The sequence below is a fragment of the Gossypium arboreum genome, chromosome 2, assembly GCF_025698485.1.
Source record: "Gossypium arboreum isolate Shixiya-1 chromosome 2, ASM2569848v2, whole genome shotgun sequence".
Taxonomy (NCBI): Eukaryota; Viridiplantae; Streptophyta; class Magnoliopsida; order Malvales; family Malvaceae; genus Gossypium; species Gossypium arboreum.
In genome coordinates, this window is record NC_069071.1 from 50,688,571 (window position 1) to 50,695,676 (window position 7,106).

Genomic DNA, 7,106 nt, shown 5'->3' on the forward strand with positions numbered 1-7,106 from the left:
ATATATATCTACATTTTAATCCGGTAATACTTCGTATCCATCTCGGCGTCGGACACGAGTAAGGGGTGTTACTTGGGTTTTATTGAATTTTGAGTAATTTGTGTTTTTATGAAATAGGGACTAAATTGTTAAAATGTGAAACTTTAAGGGCTAAAGTGCAAAAACACCAAATATGTGTTCATGGACTAAATTGAATGTATTGATGAATAAAAGAGTTAAATTTGATTGTATATAGATCAAGAAAAGAGGAACTCAGACTTAGATCGAAGCAAGAACAAAGTACTCGACTAATCGACTAGTTTTGTCGTTTTTATGTCCGAGGTAAGTTCGTACGTGATAAACTTTGTTACACTTATGTTTTAAATGTTTTAATAATGCATAAATTGTATATATGTGACTACGAATGCGTACTTTGATAAATCGACTATGTTTGGCACTTAGTGTGTGAATTGGAATAGCTTCGGCTATATAACGCACTAAGTGTGCGATAGCGAGATAGCTTCAGTCTAATGTGATGGCACTAAATATGCGAGACCGTTATAGCTTTGGCCAATCATTGATGCACTAAGTGTGCGCGTTCTTAGAGTATTAGAAGATCTCTGATCGATTTAACGTACTGAGCAAAGAGGTGAGAACGAAATAATTAAAGTACAGGTACGTACGATACCTATGTGGTAATTGATACTATGTGTATGAAGCTTGATGAACTTATATATATACATGATAAAAGGGTCTTGAATTAGAATTGAATTATGATATGAGAACTACTAAGTGTTTATTAATTGATGATTTATATATTTGAACTATTGAGTATGTTTGGTACAAACTTACTAAGCTATGAAGCTTACTATGTGTTATTTGTCTTTGTTTTATAGATTATCGAAGCTAGCTCGGACATCGGGGATCATTGGGAACCATTATCACACTATCGAATCAACTCATTGGTACTTTTGAAGCTTATATATATGGTAAATGGCATGTATAGGCTAGTGTCATTTTGGTATGTCATGAGCTTTGATATTAGCCATGTGATTTGGCTTGTTAATGATGTAAATGTTGGTATGTTTTTAGCCATTTAAGTTGGCTTAAGTTATGTTCTTGATAAGTGATATATGTGATGCATATAATGCCTTTATATGTTGGCTTGTTTTGGTATGTTTGCCATAGTTGTGGATATAGTTAAATGGATGCTAATTTGGTTAGTTATCAATGTTTAAGGAATGATAAATTTTGAAGGTTTTGGTATAATGATTGAGTATGTTTTGAATATGGAATTGAATAGTTGAAATGATTATGAATTGATGGCATGATATGAGTATGAATTGGCATGTTTTTGGTTGCCTAATGATATATTGAAATGGTGTATTTTGGTTGCTAAGTGTTCATGAGAAAGGGTGGCAAATTGGCTTTACAAATGATCTATTTTTGTCCACATGGGCGTGTCTCTCAGCCGTGTGCGACGCACGGTTATGTTACACGGCCGTGTGTCCCTTAGGGTAGCCCTTCGAATTAAAGTTAGTATACCCTATAGTTTTGACATGGCCTAGACACACGGGCATGTCTATTGGCCGTGTGTGATACACGGGCTAATATACGGGCAAGTGATAGGTCGTGTGGTACAAGTCAGAAAGTTACACGGGTTAGAGAAGCGGACGTGTGGTCAGCCGTGTGACTTAAGTCAATATGTATGCCCTGTTTTCACACGGCTTATGACACGGGCATGTCTGGTGGTCGTGTGAGGCACACAGCTTGTTTACACGGGCGTGTGACCTAATAATTAAGGAAAAAAATTTCTAAGTTTCCCAAAGTTTGCATATGATATCGGTTTAGTCCTGAACCTTGTTTAAGCATGTTTTAAGGTCTCATAGGACTTTAGAAGGGACAATATGATTGAGAAGAATAGATTTTAATTATGATTGCACAAATATATGTTTTATGTTGTGATTGATCGGTAAGGCCTAGTAACACTATTTTTGCAACGAATATGGGTTAGGGGTGTTACAATTTAATTGGTATCAGAGCTATAGTTTAGTCGATTTTAGGACTAATGTAGCGAGTGAGAGTCTAGTTATACATGCCATATATATAAACTGTGATAGTGTGATGATTCCTGACTGTTAAAATGTGTTTTTATATAGCAAATGGATCCCGAACGAGCCATAGCTGATGATGTAAAAAGCAATGTGCCAGCTCCCACTCAAGGGGCTGCGCCGGCCGATTCTAGGCCTATTTTTAGTAGTTAGGGAGGAGAGGCTAAGCAAGCCTTCTTCCAAATGATGACTGAGTGGTTTACGGAATTCGTACGAACAAATCCGACTACTTAACAACCTCTACCCCCACCTGTTCATCAACAAGTTCTAGTTGTGCCGCAAGTGATAGATCCAATTCGGTTGAGTAAGCCACCAGTGGATAAGATTCATAAACATGGGTCTGAAGAGTTTTGGGCTACGGCTGATGACGATGCTGAGAAAGTTGAGTTTTAGCTCAAGAACACTATCAGAGTATTCGATGAATTATCTTGTATTCCAGATGAATGTATTAAATGTGTTGTATCCTTATTGAGAGATAATGCTTATCACTGGTGGAAAATGTTGACATCAGTGGTTCCTAGTGAACGGGTTACCTAGGAATTCTTTCAGATCGAGTTTCGGGAAAAGTATATAAGCTAGAGATTCCTCGATCAAAAACATAAAAAGTTTATAGAATTGAAACAGGGCTAAATGGCCGTCACAGCATATGAAAGAGAATTTGTACGTTTGAGCAAGTACGCTCGGGAATATGTTTCCACTGAAGAGATCATGTGTAAACGATTTGTTAACGGGTTGAATCAAGATATAAAGCTATTAGTCGGGATACTTGAATTAAAAGAATTTGTAGTGCTAGTTGAGAGGGCTTGTAAAGTCGAGGATCTCAACAAAGAAAAGAGAAAAGCTGATTCTGAGGCAAGAGATTCGAGGAAGAGATCGATGAATAAATCTTATCATTCTTCATCAAAGAAATCTAGAGACTATTTTAACCGATCGACAGCTTCAACGGGATATCAGAATAGAAATCGCGGGAAGCAAAACACCAACCATAAAGCTCAAGCCACATCGGTATAGAGTGTTGGTAATGTAAAATATGTCCGAGTGCCAACAGTGTGGAAGACGGCATTTTGGAGATTGTTGGGTGAAATATAATAATAGAACTTGTTACAGTTGTGGTTCATGAGATCACTTTGTTAAAGATTGCCCTGGGGTCACAGAAAAAGATAATGTTCAGAACACAAGTCCGAGTAACACTGCAGCTAGAGGTAGACCACCTAGAAACACTAGTAATTTAAGTGGTAGTAGAGGTGTGACATGAGACACTGCTGCGAGATCTGATACCAGAGCACCTGTATAAGCCTACGCTATTTGCGCACGTGAAGAAGCATCATCTCTAGATATTATTATCGGTACGTTTACTTTCTATGATGCTAAAGTTATTGCATTGATAGATCCAGGATCAACTCATCTATATATATGTGTGAATTTAGCATCTAGTAAGACTTTGCTTGTAGAGTTTATTGAATTTGTAATTAGAGTATCGAACCCCTTAGGCAAGTGTGTGTTGGTTGATAAAGTGTGCAAGAACTGCCCATCGATGATATGGGATAGTTGTTTTTCAGCTGATCTGATGTTGTTTCCATTTGACAAGTTTGATATAATCTTAGGTATGGATTGGCTAACATTGCATGATGTTATTGTGAATTGCAAAAGAAAGACAATTGATTTGAGATGTTAGAATAATGAGATTATTCGAATTGAGTTAGATGATATGAATGGTTTGCTAGCAGTGATTTCTTTAATGCTAGCTCAGAAATATGTGAGAAAAGGTTGTGAAGCTTATTTAGCTTATGTGCTTGATACGAAAGTGAATGAAAAGAAGATCGAATCAGTACCAGTTGTATGTGAGTATCCAGATGTGTTTCCTGAAGAGTGACTGAGTTAATGCTGAGAACAACACCGATATCGATAGCTCTGTACAGAATGACTCAAATAGAGTTAAAAGAATTAAAAGCTCAGTTGCAAGAATTAAGAAATAGAGGTTTCGCACGACCAAATTATTCTCCTTTGGGTGCACCGGCTTTGTTTGTGAAAAAGAAAGACAAGACTATGAGAATGTGCATCGATTATCGACAGCTCAATAAAGTGACAATAAAAAAACAAATATCCACTACCGCGAATTGATGATTTGTTTGATCTGTTGAAAGGGACTATAGTGTTTTCAAAGATAGATTTAAGATCAAGTTATTAACAGTTGAGAGTTAAAGATTTTGATGTGCCGAAAACTGCATTCAGAACGAGGTACGAACATTATGAATTCTTAGTTATGCCTTTTGAATTAACAAATGCTCCTGCAGTCTTTATGAATCTAATAAACCATATTTTCAGACCGTACCTAGATCGATTTGTTGTTGTATTCATAGATGATATTTTGATCTATTCGCGAGATGAAACTGAGCATTCTAGGCATTTGAGAATTGTTTTGCAAATTCTGCGTGATAAGCAATTATATGCAAAGTTCAGTAAATGTGAGTTTTGGTTGCATGAAGTTGGTTTTCTAGGGCATATTGTGTCAGCATCTGGTATTTGAGTCGATCCAAACAAAATTTCGACAATAATGGATTGGAAGCCTCTGAGAAATGTTTCTGACGTCTGCAGCTTTCTGGGACTAGCTGGTTATTAGCGACAATTTGTAAAAGGCATTTCAATGATTGTGACTCCGTTGACAAGACTGCTTCAGAAAGAAGTAAAGTTTGAATGGTCAGATAAATGTCAGAAAAGTTTTGATCAGTTGAAAGCTCTTTTAATCGAAGCTCCAGTGTTAGTTCAGCCAGAATCAGGTAAAGAATTTGTGATTTCTAGTGATGCATCGTTGAATGGACTGGGTTGTGTTTTGAGGCAGGAAGGTAAAGTTATAGCTTATGCCTTGAGACAGTTGAAGCCGCATGAAAAGAATTATCCGACGTACAATTTAGAGTTAGCAGCTATTGTGTTTGCGTTAAAGATTTGGTGTCATTATTTATTTGGTGAGAAAGGACATGTATACTCAGATCACAAGAGTTTGAAATACTTAATGACTCAAAAAGATTTGAACTTGCGACATCGAAGATGGCTAGAATTACTAAAAGACTACGAGTTAGTGATTGATTATCATCTAGGAAAGGCCAATGTCATTGCTGATGCATTAAGCCAGAAATCTTTGTTTGTTTTAAGTGTAATGAATACTCAGATGACTCTATCTGATGATGGCTCAATTGTAGCAGAGAGGAAAGTGAGACCGTTATTTTTACGGCAGATTTGTGAAGCTCAGAAAGTTGATAATAAATGTTAGCTAAACGAGCTCAATGTGATTCAAACCCTAATTCAGAGTTTCAAGTTGATTCAAATGACTGTTTAAGATTTAGAGACCAAATATGTGTTCCGAGAAATTCAGATTTAATTCAGATGATTTTGAACGAAGCATATAGTGATTGTTTATTTGTTCATCCGGGAAGTACGAAAATGTATAATGATTTGAAATAGTTTTATTGGTGGCATGGCATGAAACGTGATATTTCAGAATTTGTTTCAAAATGTTTGATTTGTCAGCAAGTTAAAGCTAAACATCAGGTACCATCCTATTTGTTACAGCCCATTATGATTCTCGAGTGGAAATAGGATAGAATCACGATGGATTTTGTATCGAGTTTGCCTATGTCTCTGAGTAAGAAAAATGCAATTTGGGTTGTTTTTGACCGTTTGAAAAAATTAGCTCATTTCGTTCCTATGCGTATAGATTATTCGCTTGATAAGTTTGGTGAGTTGTACATCTCTGAGGTTGTGAGATTGCACGGAGTACCTATTTCTATTATTTCGGATAGATATATGAGATTTACATCGCGATTCTGGAAGAAATTACAAAAATGCATTAGGTACAAAGGTACATTTCAGTGCTGTTTTTCATCCGCAAACAAATGGTCAATGCAAGTGGATTATTCAGATACTCGAGGATATGTTGAGATGTTGCATTCTTGAATTCAAAGGTACGTGGGTGTAACAGCCCGATTTTGGGCCTAGTTGGAACAGTGGTTTCGGAACCACTATTCTGAAGCTAGAAAAATTATTTTAATATTATTTTATTTGTGTTGGTATGTTTATAAAAGTGCATGAAAATTTTGGTGAGTTAATTTTAGCGTTTGTGAGCTTAATTGCGAAAAAAGGAAAAATCGCATAAAGTGCAAAAGTCCTACTTTGATAGCTAAGGGTGTCAAATAGATAGAGAACCATAATTGAGGGTCTTTAAAGGGCAATTAGACCTTTAAAAGAAGCTTGGCCATCTATAGGGTACAAGATTGGTCAAAATGTCAAAGTTAGGTGACATTTGGTAACTTAATTGATTAAAATAAAACAAAAGGAAAAGTTCTATCATCTTTGTCACCTCTCCACCAAAATTTTCAACCATTCTAGGGGTTTTAGAAGCTCAAAATTTCAGTAACTTCTCATCCTAGCAATTAAGTGATTTAGATAGTTTTTATTGATGATTTTTGCATTCTTAGGACCGTTGTAGCATGAGCTAGCTATTGAGGGGATTATTTTGTGAAATGATTGATAGTCTAGGGACTTATCAAGGAAGGATTTGTATGTTTGCTGAGTTTTTATGGAAGAAAATGAGTTTTGGTTGTTGAGTGAACAACTTTTGTGAAAGGACTTGTAAAATAGGACCATTTTGTAAAGTTTGTAAAATAGATAGTAAAGTTGTGAAATATTGAGAACTTGGGGTGGTTATTAGAGAAATAAATGGTCGGTTACGCTTGGTTAATAAGGAAATTTGATAAAAATCAATTTTCGGGACTAGGGGTAAAATCGTAATTTTTATGAAGTTTAAGGGCAAAATGGTCATTTTCCTAAAGTATGAATCTTAAGTTGAATTGAATGATTTGTGTATTAAATAAGCTAAAATTTGACATTTTAGATCAAAAGAAATGTGATTCAAGTCTTGATCGAGGGAAGAACAAAATTTACGAGGATTAGGTTCGTTCCCATCATTTTGTGCCAAGGTAAGTATTTATGAAAATAATGTGTCATTGTAGCTTACTTTTA